This window comes from Pezoporus flaviventris, unplaced genomic scaffold (assembly GCF_033815535.1).
Source record: "Pezoporus flaviventris isolate CSIRO_AGI_PZ_B2104156 unplaced genomic scaffold, CSIRO_AGI_Pfla_v1 ptg000031l, whole genome shotgun sequence".
Classification (NCBI taxonomy): domain Eukaryota; kingdom Metazoa; phylum Chordata; class Aves; order Psittaciformes; family Psittacidae; genus Pezoporus; species Pezoporus flaviventris.
The window spans coordinates 23,844,468-23,861,971 of NW_026892579.1; the positions used below are offsets into that span (position 1 = coordinate 23,844,468).

Sequence of the window (17,504 nt, forward strand, 5' to 3'; positions counted from 1 at the left end):
AATTGGCTACCAAAAAAAAAACCCTAGATTTGCTTGTAGATGTAAATCCAATGAGTTCAGAGATCGAGAAACAGAAATGGATAAAGTATCCTGGGGCGTTTCTGCACGGTACAATTCTCAAGAGCATGACAATGAGCTTCAGGAGGCCTGAGTGAGCGTTTAGAAATAGAACAACTGATCAGGAAAAGTTAAAGACACCACAAATTCTAATGGAGATCAGAAAAATAGATGGAGTGGGATTCAGCTCTATGTGAAGGCATTTAAATTTAGGTGTCTACATGTGAAGTAGGTGTCTTAACTCCCTGTGCAGCACAAGGAGATCACGTCAGCTCAGAGAGGTGCAGCTAATCCTCAGGAAGGCTCCTGCTGGCTGCTCAGCTGACTTGCTCTCTGGGCTTGGTACAAAAAAGGCTCAATTCAGCTGCCCAAAGTTATTTGTCCAGTGCCATTTGAGATGCCTTAAGATATCTGAGACATCCCTAGTTCCAGCAGCTATGCTTTCAGACCTGGGAGGGCTGTGCCCTCCAGGGGAAGTCGCTGCAGAGCAGGGAATATCATGTAACAGGTGACATCTCTATGTCCTCTGCTGAACTAAGCCCTAGATCTTGACTGGCTATACTGGAAGTACCGACATGTAGCACATGCATACCCACCTACAAGCAAACTTCTATATTTAGGTGTGTTTACTGGGATCTGAAACTCACATAGAGCATGTTGGGAAGTCTTGAGCAATACGAACTGTGTTGAAAAAGGAGTGTCACTGGTTAGCTTGGCTTGTCCCAGGCTGCTCCTAGCACAACAGCAAAGTGACTGGCTATCAGCAAACCAGGTATCATTAGGAAAGCAGAGTGCACTTCAGCAAATCATTCTTAGAATTTAAAAAGCATAAGGTCACCCAAATATTATGAATTATACGTTATTAAAGCGGTTTTGGTTACTCTCAGCAACTCTCATTAGGACTTTTTTTTTTACATAAGCCACTGATTTGCCCTTGTTTCTGCTCATTCCAGGAGCTCTGACAGCTTTTCTTATAACGTGGAATTTCCTGGAGGTACCTCACCACAGAAAATTCAAATTAATTCAGTTTTGCCAGCACCACGCAGCATCTGCCCTGTGCTTCTGGAGCCCTCTGCCTCACAGAGGGTCTCTGGTCCCCTCTGACCATGAGAGACAAAAAAGCCAACAGCAGCATAGCTCTCTTTTTGCTTTTTTAAAGCATTGGTCTGAGGGAGTTACGTACTTGTGTATACCCTTATAGACGGAGAGCAAGGATGGGGAGAGGCAAAGGGAGGAGCGTCTGAGGGAATGAGGGAGCAGAAAATGCACTGGCACATGTTTAAGAAAGCTGGAGGGAAAAGAGCCTTCCCAGGGTGCTGATATTTTTTTCACACCTTGCTCTCTCCTTTTTTTCACCACTTCACAATACCACACTCCCCTTCCCAAACACCCCCACCAAATCCTCAGGCTGGCAATAAGGAAGGAAAGTGTGTCTATTATCTAAGGCAGCCCTCCTTGGCTGTGTTTCCCTTGGAAGCAGGGAAGGCAGGCAGGCAGATTATTTCAGCATAGTTTAGATTCAGGAACAGGTGTAAGATAAATCAAAATAAACTCTTCTTGGAATGAAATCAGAGTCCAAAGAAAAGCTTGCAACAGTTGAAAGCAACTTCTGAATATATTAAACTTGCATGGTTTTCTTATCTAAACATACCCAGGAAAATGAAAAGTTAAGTACTTTATGACTCTCTCCCTGCCACGTTTTAATCCAACATGTCTCAGGGTCCTATTCGCCTTCTTTTAAGCAAGAGAGCAAAATATTCTTCTGAACTTCCTTCCACATTCCACTTGAATTTAGTTAAAATCTCTATGTTATTTATGTATTTTAGGAAGGCCTAAGCAAACTTCTATCAGTATTTTCCTCTTTACATTTTAGTAGCAAAACTAGAAAATCAGGAAGAAGTAAATTGGAATATTTCCATTAATTTAACAGGGACTCAAGTTTCATCCTGTATCTTGCTGTGAAGCACCAGGAAAGTCTGTGATACGAGAGTGAGTAATGAGCAGTATAATTCCAAACTTCCCTGTAATGACTTATTAGAAGACAAGTTTCTAGAGTATGTTTACTTCTCTGACTTTTTCCAAGCTAAGACCTTTGTGTGTGATCGTCCAAAATGTTAAGCATGTCTTCAGCTATTATGCTGATTTTATTCACTCTTTAAGAATCTCTCCCATATTTCCATCCTTGCAGATGATAGTGTCCTCTCTTGCTAACTCCAGTCTGAGATTTCAGATCTTCTCAGCAGCTTTTGCAATGTCCACTTTTGAGTACTACAATTTCAAATTAAATTTCAAACACTGAATTCTTCCACTTCAGACATTTCTCCAAGTACCTCTCAAGAAACCCCAGAGACTGCATGAAAGTTTTGTTAATAGTAACTTAGCAAAGGATTTTTCAGTTGAAAGACACCATCTTAAGAACCATGCCTCCCCCTGAAAAATACAAGAAGATGAGCCCAGGACTCATGTGTGTAATGGATTATATTTGTGTATTGTCCAATCCCACTAAAATAGTGACATGTAAATAAAGACAAGTAACTTGTAATGCAATAATGTGAAATTCAAATAGCTCATGAGACGTGCCAGCCTGAGGACCCCACTTCACAGAGTAAGGCCAGTGCTGGGTTGCCTTATCCTGCTCAAGCTTGGTCAGAAATGACTGGTTGGGTTGTCATTGAAGGTGTAGTTGGTATTTCTAAGCTATAAGCACTTCTAATGACAACTCTGTGACTGAGAGATTAATAACGATAAAAAAGGAGGCAGGACAAATCATCATAATGGATTGTTTCACTTCTATTGATTTTTCTACGTAATTTTACTACTATGAACTTTTTGGATGTTGTGAGATTTTACAGTATTCAAAGGTATGATAATAGACCCAGTTATATAGGTAAAAGGGTGAATACAGAAGGTTTACTTGGATATTGCAAAATGTCCCAAAATCTTGATATGCCACTGGGACAATCTCTAAAATTACGGAAAGAATGTCAGGATGATATTAGGAAATGTAATTCATGACAATCTCTCACCAGCTCAAATCTCATGTACATGTTGAAACTAATACACAAACCTGCATTATCTTTCTTCCACATTTTTCAAAGCCTTAGTGTATAAGATGTGAGAGCTTTTCCTGTTGCCTGCATTTAATGCTGATGTTTTTAATGTCATAGAATCATAGAATGGTTAGGGTTGGAAAGGACCTTAAGATCATCTAGTTCCAACCCCCCTGCCATGGGCAGGGACACCTCACACTAAACCATCTCACCCAAGGCTTTGCCCAACCTGTCCTTGAACACCACCAGGGATGGAGCATTCACAACTTCCCTGGGCAACCCATTCCAGTGCCTCACCACCCTAACAGGAACGAACTTCTTCCTTATATCCAATCTGAACTTCCCCTGTTTAAGTTTTATCCCGTTACCCCTTGTCCTGTCACTACAGTCACTAATGAAGAGTCCCTCCCCAGCATCCCTATAGCCCCCCTTCAGATACTGGAAGGCTGCTATGAGGTCTCTCTCTTCTGTCAAGATCTTTCCACCTTGGTGTCCCCCAGCATATTTTGATGCCTGAGGTTGTTCCTCTACAGGTGCATGACTTTGCACTCCTTGCTGAACTAATTTTACCCATATGTTTCTATGTGTCTTTTAATGGATCACAGTTTTTGTAGTCCCCAAAAGTATGAGCACAAGATATAGGCAGAAGAATTGAACCTGCTAGTGCAAGATGATACCAGTGGCTCCTTTCCTCCTAAGTAAAAATGACACTTTGAGCTAATACAGGTTAAATTAATCTTGCGATATTTTTTTCTCTGATCTCATCTGAACAGAAAATGAACAATATTAAATCATTTTAGGATCATGAGTATGTCATCAAAAAGGCATTTATTAAACATTCACAGAAAATGCTCCGAGTTCACACATTCTTGTTAAGAATATGCAGGATGTGTCTTACCGTGTCTGCTCTGGCTACAGAACAGTACAAAGAGGCAATAAACTAGGAGAAGAGTAGGACACATCTGTCTCCAAAACTTCGGGAATAAGCAGAAAGTTTGAAGAGTCTGTTTTATCTAGCCTGCAGCTGTATTAACTCACAAAGAAAACTAACTGGCAACTGACCCAGAGAAAAGGCACAGCTTCTAGTGGTCATTTCTCATGAGTAGTTCTCAGGACAGTTCATTATCCTAAATTTCAAAGTTACTCCTGAAAAAAACAACATTCTTGATTCTGTGGCGTTATAGAGTCACTGGGTTCCATAACTGACTAAGAGCACCAAGGGTGCTTTGACACTGGTTGTGTTTGCCACAGCAGAGGCTAAACATGCATATTACAGGACAGCGAGCAATTATTCTCACTCACCGAGGAGTTTAAATAAGTTTTAATCCAGTTAACAACAACTACATAGAAATAATAACTTTCTATTCTGAGTTGCTAAGAGGTATGAGTGACGGAAGAGAGAGAATGACCAGCATTCTAGTCTTTCTAATATTTCTTTGTATATCAGTCCTTCCAGTAGCTTCATTGTACTTATTGCTATTCTCAGAGCTCCCTTCAATTTGTCTACAACAATCTCCACAGCAAGCTGGTTGGGACCATAGGGTATAATCTAATCAATGCAGAAATGTACTTTGAATTTCAATCAGATACTACCACACATTTTGAAGCACTGTATTTGAGCACGTCACACTATAGAATCACGATAACAAAAATATATTCAATGGGCTCTATACTAAACTGATACAAATCGGCAATTTAAAGCAGTTTATGGTATAGCCTAATGACTGACACCTGACTTAGGCCATATATCAGTGCATGAAAATAAGGTTGCTCTTTTTCAGATTCCTAAAAGAAAAGATCTGTTTATACAAACTTCACTACAGGAACAGAAGCCTTTTTTCACAGCCTACTAACATATTGGTGTATTTTGTGTTCCTGTGAGCTAGCTAAGAAAACCCCACAAACAAACAAACAAAAAGTGAAAGATACTCAGAGGCTTCTGAATACCCTAACAGAGGGATATTCAGGGAGGGAAATAATTGTATCATTATTCCTTGGGCACTTGTTGAGAAAGGTCACAGAATAGAAAAGGTCATTTCATCATAACTGGCTGAAAATGCTTTTAGCTTCAAAGAAGGGATTAACCACTTCCCTCTCCTGGTTCAAGAGGCCAAAGAATAAAAATCATGATTAGAGTATGCTGCAACAGTTACTGTGTAAAGAGGCAAATGGTAATGTTTTTACCAGGTGGCAGTTTGTTTGCTCTTTGAATATTCCCCCTGCTATGAAATCAGTGGGCTATTTCACATAATTCTGCAAGAAAAATTCAGTCTAATACAGCTGAACTTCAACTGACCTTGCATAAGTATTTACCCCAGAAAACAAGAATTTTCAATATTTTTATCTTTAAAAAGTCCAGAATCTTATTTTTTTTCATAAAGGATTAAACCTGTAATTATATCTCTGAACAGAGAGACGATCAATAGTATCACATTTAGAAAGATTATGGATGTTATCATATTTTGTAAACTACCCCATTGAAAGAAGCAGAACTATTTATTGGTAGTACAGTTTATTGGTAAGTACAGTTCACTATGTACAAGATTGTCAAAATCTGCAAACTGGGTTCTTAAGAGACTAATCAGGAGCCATATGGTCTTTTGAGGTCACTTAAGTTCACTCTCTGAAATAGAATATGCTCAAGCATTATTCTCCACCTATAAAAAAAAGCTTAATGTCATCCATTGAATTATATCACCTGAAGATCTCTAGAGTAGTTTTGGAGAGGCAGGAAGCTGAGTTCTGCACCTTCCAAAAAAGGTTGAGCAGATTTACAGCATTAAGGCCTCAATTTTGCAGAGCAATACAAAGCCTAAATACCACCATCAACAACTAAAAACCCCAAGCAACATGAGGCAATCTGAGTTTTGCATATACTAAAAATAACGGTGCCCAGGATCTTGAGTCCTGGCAAAATTTGCTTTCAGCTATGCCTGAATATAGGTTTTCTTTCTGGTTAGGGATCAGATCTCTCTGCTCAGATGCCAGGCAGGGTATGATTAATCGTCACCTACTAGTAAAAGTAATTGGCAGGATATCTTCAGGAAATTCTTGGGATGGATGACGCTGTCTGATTTTTGCAGATGTTGTCACTCCAGCCAAAAGGTCCTAGTGTTTTCAAATATATAACAGTTTCTGGATGGAAACCATCTTAATTGTCATTACAGGCAAAACAAGATGGTGATTTTGCTTCCTTTCGTAATCTTTTTTCAAGATGCAAAACAACTTGGTAGTTTTAGAAGTAGGAAACTGAAATAGTTTTGTGTATCAAGATAATTTGCAGAGATAAATACAGATGAGTGTGAAAATTGTCTTTTATTGCTGTTGAAAACCAGGAAGATCGGGATGTGTGGCAGTGGCACACAGAAGAGAAAGAAATTGTACAAATTTGTGTAATACTGTCTAGGCACTGAAGTGGAATTAAAAAAAAACAAAACCAACCAGAAGTTACCACTTCTCCTCTAATGATTTATTTTTCCTTTCCAACAATGGAAAATGGCTACATTTGTCACTGACTTCTGATACTAAGGAATCCACTAAATCTGGTCTGTGCATAGAAGCTTGGATTTTTCCTTAGTCATCAGGTAGGCAATACTATAGTGAAGAGATCAAAAGAGATGAATCATCTTGAACCCTTCTCTCCATCTATAGTTTTCATTTGCAATGTATTGGAGTAATCTGAATAAGCAAAATATTTTAATGTGAAATGAAAATAACCTCCCGGAAATACAGACACCTTTTTCCTAGGACACTTGTTAATTTTATAGAGCCAAAGAGGGTCTATCTAGAAAAGCAACTCACTTGCATGTAAAGCTATCTTTTCTGACAAAGAGAAAATGGTAGGAATTAGAACTATTTAAGATTAATTAAATTAAAATTTAAAAGATTCATGTAAAATAATATATAGCATTATTTACATGATATATAAAACCTATATAACATGTAATAATGAAGTAATGTATAATATAAAATATGTATTTACATTATGAAATCACTACTGTGTGGTGCTTAGTTGCCAGCTGGCATTAAACTACAGCACAGTATAATATCAAATAGGTTCTGTTTCATGACTTTTAAGTGCCATGGAAAATAAATTGCAGGCATGCTTTAGGAAATCAAAGATTCAAGTATTTTATAACTGCCAGCACTACGAGAATTACCCACAGCACCACGACCTGATGCTGAAACTCTGTATTTGATGAGAGCCCCCAGAGTCTGGTGCTTGGGACGAGGTCAGTTCTGCAGAGCAGCTGTGTGCAAATGGAGCCGTACCCCATGGCATGTCACTGGCAAGCCTGGCCCTGCAAGGGCAGACTACTTTGAGCCCCAGATCAGGATCAAGCCAAGTGATACCTTGCCCTGGCACCTGCAGGTATCGCCGCACCCCAGTGTGGGTCTGAGCCTCGCATTTACCTGAGCTGGGGTGACAGTGTCACTTGACTGAGGTTGGCAGCAACTGATGAAACACAATATGTTGGCAGCTCAGTTTTCTCCTCTGCGGCACATCAAACAGGATGAATAAGCATGTAAGCCCCTGCCACCAACACCCAGTACACACACACACACACACACACACGCACACACACAGACACTGCAAAGCAAAGTGGTCCAAGGGAACATAAACCAAACATGTCACCTAAAACTGAATTCATACACCCTCCATTTGTTTTTAAGCACATTTCTTCAGCCTACCCTAATGAAAAACAATTAGCTTGCCTCAACCACAGAAAGGAACTGTGTAGTCTTTCTACATTAAAGATGACAACCAATTCATATCTCCTCTACCTTTTAATACTCCAAGCAGCACCAGTAAACCCCTTTCTTCATAGGCACTTTAATATTCCTTCATTATACCTTGTGTAGAGCTCTTGCCCTCAAAGAAAAATGAAACAAAATTGGAAACAAGTCAAAGACACTTGTTAGTGATGTAATCAAATACAACAAATTTTGACTTAGCAGGTCAAACAAATTTTGAAACAGAAAAGCAAGAACTATTTTCAAGAAGTCAATATTGGATATTTTTTAGATGTGAAAATTAAATATTCCCTTATGAAATGCCAGAATGAGGAAGATGGATTGGAGTTTTGTTTCCTCATTTTCAAGTCAACTTTTATAATGAGATCCTAATTCCATCCACAAGGATGGATCAACCTGTGTTACTCATTACTATGCCAGTGTACTGAAAGTATATATACACTGTTCCTGTGTAAAAGTAGCACGCTTTCAGGCCATGATGACAAATATACCAAAATAAAGTCATTTAACCTTTTGTTATAAATGGACGAAATATTTCTCTATGGGCTGAGATTCACAATAGCTCCACAAATACTGAATTTTAAATTGTAGTTATGGTTACCATTTTTTATTCAGTCTGGATAAAAATAACATTAATGGGAACATTTCACCTGTACTGCTAGCAATTGAAGTTCATGGCCCTATTGAATACACACTCTTTCTATGGGCTGAATAAGTCCTCAGCAAACATTTTTATATTATTAACAGCTGGTTCAATAGATCTTAAAAGTCTAAGGGTCTCTTGCAAGCTAAGATTAAGCTCAGCTGCAAGCCTTTCATGAATTTATGCTTTATTAGCCTTCTTCAATAATTGATCTTCAGCATTATTATTATGTACCTGCCAGAAAGAATAAAGCGCTATTTATTCAGTAGGAATTTTATTTGGCTTTAAGACAGGCTGACAGAAACACATTTAAAACTGTATCTTTGACCCGGTGTTCACCAACCCAATTTGTGTCCAACCAAAGAAACAAACCATGAGTAACTCATGCAGATGCTTCCCATAAATCTTCACTTACTCTGCCCAGTAACTGTTTTCTGACTTACAAACCCTGAGAAAACAAGGTTTGCTAGTCACTTCACTTTGTCTGAAGCTTTTTCCTGGATGACAGTAGGAGACCTTACTGAAAAAGGCTATTGTTGTGGGGATAAAAAAGCCCTGAAGATTTCTGGAGGGAAAGGCGGCAAGGTGGATAGCCAGACACACACCCACCTGATGAATAAAGAGGCTCATTAGATCGGACTGTAAGAAAACCAGAGAGCTATCAGCAAGAAAAAATATCTACAGGCATGGCAAGACTTGTGTATGGAGAAAGGACTGAATAATTTAGGAGTAGTTAGTCAGAAGACAAATATGAGATGACAGATAGAGGTATGCAAACTAGCAGAAAATAAGAAGGCCTGTTGGATGCCTCCTAATTACCCTTCCTTATAAAAGTAAGATCAAAAGACAATTTAAATCTGATAAAAAGAAATACAACATGCAATTAACTTGTAAAGTTCATTGCCACAGGATGTAAAGGAATAACCAGAGAAAATGAAAGACAAGATTGGATGTTTCTGCCTGAATTGCTAGAATTAATTTTTCAGGGGATCCAAATTCCTTTCTGAGTCAGATACTGATGCCCTGACGTCCAAACAAAAATATTGTCTGATTGGTTATTTGGGTTACAGGTATTAAAACCATTTTTAGAGGTATCTGGCACTAGTGAGTGTGTAGAGAACACCACATGGGGCTCCTATGTGATCCAGCCCAGCAGGAGATGCAGTGCTACCTCTGTGCGGGGTCCTTGTAGCAGGACCTATAGGCAGGACCCTGCACTTTCACAGCCTTTTCAATGACACTCTAAAATCTCAGGGAGAGGAAGGTGGGCAGGATGTCTGGAAATGTCTGTCTAACACATTCACAGGTTTTATAAAGTGAAGGTGATGCAGTGGTATGGGAGTGGAAAGGCCCAAAAATGTGAGAACAGAAAAATCCTGGGTGTGAGGGTGAAAGTAGACATGCAAAAACTGAGAAATAAACATGCTGGAAAGAGCAGGGGAGAGAACAGCGTGTCTCTGAGGGAGAGGAAAATCCTGTTTGTAGGTGGAGAGGGAAGAGAGTATTAATCTCACCTCAAATTGGGGTAGGAAGAAACAGGAGGTATCTAGTCTATAGCTGAATTATCTAATACAGGCTTTGAAGGCAGGAACATGGGTCCCTCAGTGTTGGCTGAAAGAAATTAATTCCTACCTTAAGTTTCTGAGCAGAGGCACACACCTCTCCCTGCCTCCTAAAACCAGAGCTTGCATTCCTAACCTATGCAGCTGTTTTGGATGTCTGCACAGTCACTGTGAGCATCTCTTGGAACTCCCGTTTTTTTCCAGCCACTATTTACCCTCAGCTGCTATTCTACTTGCTGAAAAGGAAGTACTGTGGCAGCAAGAAACTTTATATGACTTGGAGAACACTAATGTGGGGCACTTTGCAGCCACCCTCGAGACTTCTTCCTGTGGGAGATGTGAAGAAAGAAATAGAAGCTCAGTTCAGCACTTGTTGAGAGCGGAAAAAAACCACAATCTGGTAGCACCCTCACAAACCCAACAGGAGCCAATCCTAAAATGAGATCTTAAATACAGCAGATAATGCCATTCTGCATGACAACCTCTGCGCTCTGCCTTATGACATTTTAATGTGAAACAAACCAGCCCCCAGTGTGCAGGTCTCATGAGCAGGCTGGTCTGGTTTAGGGGAGCCCCAGGGCCAAAGGAGATCTGCCTTCACCTTAGCTGCTCCCAAGACGGTCACATACATGCGTTGGGGCACCAGCATGGGTGGCATGATGGTGCAAGCAGATGGCTGGAGGTGCTGCTTTCCATGGCAGAGGCAGCTTAGGCCAGACTCAAATAAACATTTACACCATATTGGAGCTTAGGCTGATATAAAACAGATCTGGTGGACACCTTCCTTAGACCTGTTAATGATGGCAGTATCATCTATTAGTGGAAAGGTCAAATCCTCACTTTTGACAGCACAAGCTTAAAGGTAAAATATGTAGTTTTTTTTAAGAGGGGACTGCGGGTTATGAGAACCTGGTGCTTAAGTGCTAGGGGTGTGAAGAGAAGGGAAAGAAGGAAATTAAAGTGTGCAGAACATGACCAATTGCCATATAGAAATATGCAAATATTTCCACTTAGCTGTATTAAACTTGAGATATAAATACTGTAACTCTGTAATAAAGTGTAACAACGTTGTTACATTGTCAAATCCTCCCTAATTGCTATATTTAACACAGCAGCTGTAAAAATGAAGAATTACAAAACTGTACTTTCTCTCTTGTACACAAGTCCTTTTCTAATGCAGCGGCTGGAGTGTGACCATTTGAGGCATGATCATAAAAATAGAGATTTCCTGCAATTCCCACTGGACTATTCTGCCCATCAGTCACTTTAGCACCACTGGTGGCAACACTCAGTCCTCTGAAGGGACGTAAAAGAATGGAAACATGAGCATTTCTGCAAGCTTTGTGATCACACTAGTTGCAAGGCTGGATGAAGACACCTGGCAATCACTTTGATTTTTAGGCTGAGAAACTTGGGTCTGTTCAGCCTGGAGAAGAGAAGGCTGCATGGAGACCTCATAGCAGCCTCCCAGTATCTGAAGGGGGCCTATAGGGATGCTGGGGAGGGACTCTTCATTAGGGACTGTAGTGATAGGGCAAGGGGTAACAGGTTAAAACTTAAACAGGGGAAGTCTAGATTGGATATAAGGAAGAAGTTCTTTATTGTAAGGGTGGTGAGGCACTGGAATGGGTTGCCCAAGGAAGTTGTGAATGCTCCATCCCTGGCAGTGTTCAAGGCTAGGTTGGAACAGAGCCTTGGGTGACATGGTTTAGTGTGAGGTGTCCCTGCCATGGGGCTGGAGCTAGATGATCTTAAGGTCCTTTCCAACACTAACTATTCTATGATTCTGTGATTATACTGAATGTAACAGTGGGCAAAGCTTGTGATTTAAACTGTCAGGACTGCCAGTTAACAAACTGAAGCTTAGCAAATACCAGAAAAACGCATTTGAAGAAGCAACCATTACCTTTAAAGCAACTGAAAATGCCTGTTCCTAAATAACAAAGAGCCAAGCAGAAAAAATCCACTGGTTCTAACTGACTGCACCAACAACCCTTTTCCTGAAGATCTTGCTCACACACAGGTGAGCTGAACAGAAACAAACGAGTCTTCAGGAAAGACAGCAATAAAGTCATAACATTCAACAGGCGTAAGAGTAACAATTATAAGCTAAAAGCACCAAATACATGGAAAAACATACTGCAAATATAAGATAGCAGCATGTTGCCTTCTGTTGTATGCTGCACTTTCAAGCAAACCTAGAAAGATTCCTGCAGTATGTGCCAAGCCAGTAACTCAAGACATTTTCAAATTTCTTCATTTGGATTGACAGGGGTGAGGCTGGGACAACGCGAGAGGAAGCACGATTTGATTGATTAACACCTGCAAAAGTAGTTAATCATGGTTCAAATAGTCAAACTGACAGTTGCCTAATGTACCATACCAAGGCATTAACATTGAAATTTATGTTAACATGCTGCTGAAACACTCATAAGTAAGTATAGGCTTGTTAGTAAAATAGAAGACACACTGAAGGTGGCTTTTGAAATAAAGCAGTCCTACAAGCTAGGGATATCACAGTCCCATGAGAGGCTGCATATATGCCAAGGATAGAGTAATGGGCAATTGCAAAAGTCCAAAATAGCAAACACCTGGTCTAATAGGACACTATTTTGGACCAATATGGAAATATTCTTAAATGATTCGGATTTCTGCCTGGAGAATGTAATTTGCTGCTGTAAATCAAAACTTGCACAGCCACCAAACAGCAATTCTCACAGAGGAGCTACAGGAAAGAGCTGATGATCTGAGACGGGAGTTGCAAGAAATGTCACCCATGAAGCAGCTGATCTGCAGCACAACATATGAAAAGAAGCCAAGAAAGCTCAGTGCTTCCTTGCATATCAATTAGGCTCTGACATGTTATTCACTTATTTCATTTAAAATTATGGGTTTTTTTAGATGCTAGGAATGATAAAAATTAAAACCCAAACTATTTTATTGCTTTTGCAACTCCATATGCTGTGGTAGGCAGATAAGTGAGTTTGGCACAATGCTGTCTACCTCTAACTGCCACACCAGCACTTGCATTACCAGCTAAATTTACTTAAATTACTTCATTTTAGAGTGGAGAATTTATGTGTATGTATGGAAATCTGAGCAAAGATCTTGTCTATGGATATGACGGGAATTCAGCATAGTAAGGCAGGATATGAACATCTCGAATTAAGACAGGTAGTGAAAACAAAGGCATTTCTATAAACATCTTCCTATATTGGGCATCTCTAGTGGCAACAATTTTAAAGCCAGTCCCTGAAAAACGTGAGAAAAATTGAACATGCCAGGTCTAAAAAGAGAAAATGTTAACTGCTTCTTGTCTCTCAGTTGCTTGCTTTATTCTTACTGTGCATTTCCAAGTCATTGAGACCTTGTGGCCCATAAGCTCTACCTGAAGTTCCCTAACATAGATTCGCAATATATAATATTTGAAAATATATAGTACTTAATAATATCAAGTTCTATTATTATTATTATACAATGTATTTCCTGAGATTCAAAAATGAGAGATCATCAATTATTTGAAAGAATCCATAAATCATTTACAGAACCCGTTCTGGTGTGGCTCTCTTCTAATTTGTACTGCAGGGATTGTCTATTTACAATGACTGATTATCCTTTGGGTGAAAAAAAATCAAAGTTTCTCATGTAGCAGATGACTACAATTAACACCAGGTGACAGGATAAATCAGCATTTCTCTCTGGACCAATTAAGGATTATTTATTGATGTTTGGATAGTTTCAGTGGAGCTGAGAGACTGGCTCTGCTCCAAATCTCCCAGAGTGAGAATTTAACCATACTTTACCTAGAAACCAGAAACTGTATTATTTGCTATACTGCATGTTTGAGAGAGACAGTGCTTTTAATTTTGATGAGAAAAAGATCTAGACTGAATATAAAATGCCTTTCCTCAGGAAAAGGGAATTGGTTTGCTTCCACGAATTACTTTGTTTTCAATTAATCAATATTTTTTCATCAGTAATCTTACACTAGCCTTGTTGACTTCCTTCATCAGCAGGTATCTTGGCAGATAGAGAGAATATGGATGCAAAGAAAGTTCAGCCCTCAGATCAAAACCTCATGAAGATGAAATGTGACACTACCCACAACTCCCCAGCGGGAAAGAAGTCATGAGACACATATCACTCAGGTTGCCCAGTTCATGGTAAGTGCTCCTCTACTCAAAATATGAGATCAAAAAAGCATGGCAATAAACAAATACAGGCTGCTGAATTCTTTAGCAGACACTAGGCAGAAATTTCAACAACTGCCTTGTACAAAACTAGCAGATTTCTTTTGACTAGAAGACACACAGCTTCTAGAAAGAGAAGACCAGAATCCGATGTTTTTACTTATAGCAAAAGGTACCTTACTCAGCAGCAAGGGAGTCAGATATGTGAAAGAATAAGTCCCATAGATGATATTCAAAATACATTATTTTTCCTCTGCATTTCTAAAAACTGTACTGCCAGAACTGTCAAACATGAAGATATGCCACTAAATATTAGTCTTAAAAACCTACACAATTTGTAACCAATTTAGCCTCTGTTCACTGCACATAATTATGGCTGCTGAAATCATTTGAGGAAATTTTGATTTCCCGTCTTAATACTACTACTGCCGTCAGAGTATTTTCTGGAGTGAAGTGGACAGCATGTTCCTGGGATGAGTTCAAGTCGGGCTGGCAGAAGACCCCTTCAGCATGGAACTTACTCCTGCTGGCACTTGGGTTTGCTAGGATTTGTAATGATATGCGATGTGAGATGTGTCTCTTTGGTCAAAGATATTCTTAATTACAGAACATCGCTGGGTTATTTAGAGTTCAAATTATACTACAAGGAAGCTGTATACATTGTTTATCATAAGCAGCAGATCTACTGTTGGTCTGTATTTAAACCCTATAATGTGTCTAAATACCAAGGTGACAGACACAGTGTATCATTACATAAATATATTGAACTAATTCAAATTAAGGGTTCAGCAGATCTTGTAACACAATAGATATGGTTTTGTTTATAAAGGTTTGTCAAAAGTGCCATATGACGGTTCATTACTACTCCAATTAATGAAAAATGGATCCAGTAATACGCAACAGCCACTGCTATCACTTAATGGTCTGAAACGAGGTTTGCCAGCCATGAAGTTCAAGAGCCTGATTACAGATAATGGACTTAAGCTTCCTGTTGGGAATTTGTTCATTCTGCAGCCTCAACAGAATTTGAACTTGTGACATTTCCATCGTACTGCAGCTTGACTAGAGGTAAAACAGAAGCCATTGTGGGAAACTGCTAATGGACTAACTGAAACACATTAAATCTTTCACTGGGCTGGACCGCCAGGAAATCTAGTTGCCCTGGAAAAATGTTATATTACTAGAAGGGGGTCAAATTTAAGGTGAAAAAAAATTTGAATTAGGAGCTTCAACCCCCATATTTAAATCTAGAAGTCACATAAAGCTTAGGTACTATAATTCACTGCTTCCAGCATTCTAAGGGAAGCATGCTCATGTGCTCTTCATTTGCCCTTGCTGGGCTTCCACATGTAGAAGTCCCAAAGTCTCTTACAGGGACAGCGGAAAGAAGTTCCTCTGAAGTCTATCAGACTTAAGACACGCAGGTGAGACTGGCAGGATCTCACTCTTTTTACCCACACCTTGTTATTTGTTATTCCTCATTATTTTTATAATGTGCCACTGCATGGGAGCCACCCTCACAGACCGAGGGCTCATTGTGATAGTAAAACCTCTCATACGCACAGAAAAGTGACCGGAAGTTAGTTTAATTTAGTTAGGTCACCTGCAACCACGAAGGAGGCCCATCGCCAGAGAAAGAACAACAGACCTCATTTATTTCAGTGTCCCTGAATGACCCGACAGTAAGGGGTTGCCATACTTTCTTTCTCATTAGCAGATATGTCCTCTTTTACTTTGGGGTTCTTCAGTGAGCATGGCTCCTCTTAAGGCACAGGCAGACACAGAGTTCTTCCTGGGCCTTTGTATCCCTGTCTCCTGAAGGCAGCAGTCAGGAGATGAGGTGCCTGGATTGCTACTCTTCTGCACAGTATAACACAGCAATATTTCTCTGTAGTGCTGACTGCCAAGCTTGACTGATGCACCTGAGAGATTTAGGATTTGCAGAACTACATCTTTAACTATCTGGGAGGGTATCTTGGTATGCCCTTTACATTATGTATGCAAGCTCATATACGGTCAGAGAAAACAAGGGATGGCAAGTAACTCCTGACATGGAACAAAATATAAATCAAGGTTTAATACTATACTATTATTCCATTTTATACAGAAATAAGTCTACAAAGCTTTCAAATAATTTGATATCATTACTAACGTGATAGCACACAGCAGTGTTTGATGAACTGATTTGTTGGGTCAATGACATTGTAGGCACACTAACGTAAGCACAGAGCTTTGGCTCTCAATAAATTTTTTCTAGCGATTAGGTTATTAATGGAAAAAAAAATAAAGGCTGCCTGAATGTGACCCTTGGGGCAATCCTCAGATTTATTACTTCTAGCTTTTAGGTCATTCCCCTGTGTGATTTGTGTTTGATCACAAAAATAATCAGAGAACAGATCTGCTGGAGATATACAGCAAGTTTAATTAATAGTAAACAGACGAAGTTTTTTAAAATATTATTGTTTCACTGTAACAATAAGCAGAAAGAATAACTGAATGGATGAGTGAGTAAATGATTAAACAAATGCATGAAAAGTAGTAGGCCAAAATAGGCCATGTGATTTTTAGGAGACTTTAGCACTGAGTTCACAGAGTTCCCCCTGAAGTCATCCTTTCTCAGGGCTGAACAAGCCCAGGTCCCTCAGCCTCTCCTCACAGGGCAAATGCTCCAGCACTGATCATCTTGGTGGTCTTCACTGTACTCCTGTTTATTGATGTCTTTCATGTATGGTGTTGGAGGGGGCAAATGGGGATTAGATGTGGTCTAATAAGTGCCAAATAAAGGGAGATATAATGTGCCTTCATCTACATCTATAGCTAGTACATATAGCCTGTTACCCTTTCCTACTAGGGCACACTTTGTCATGACTTCAAAGCCAAGGTGTCAGGCAAACAGTTACTTTAAGTACAAAGAGCTGCAAAATTACTTGCTAAAGGTTCTTCCTCAAGTGATCAAATCAGAAAATCTGTTCACGGATGCTAAAGTCCAGAAATGGACAAAATATCAATCAGCAGGAGAGACACAGAAAAATTAATGCTACTTGTTTAGTTTCCAGAAGCTGCTTTAGTAGCTGCACAGTGTTTTGCAGAACAAAGTTCCTTTTTTCATCCATCGAACTAGCACAGGATGACTGCCACGAGCAAGAGATTGTTAGCTACTAGTTAGTTCTGCTCGCAAGTGATGGAGTTGCAAGGGGAACAGAGAAGATGCTTTTAAGGCTACAGGTTGCCTACATAAACATGCAAC

The 17,504-nt window shown here is 39.6% G+C and overlaps 1 protein-coding gene across 3 annotated transcripts in view; it reads right to left on the reverse strand.

Moving 5' to 3' along the window:
- The window catches only part of KCNQ5 (potassium voltage-gated channel subfamily Q member 5), a 267,281-nt gene that overhangs the window by 49,139 nt on the left and 200,638 nt on the right, over window positions 1-17,504 (reverse strand). The window lies entirely within an intron of this gene.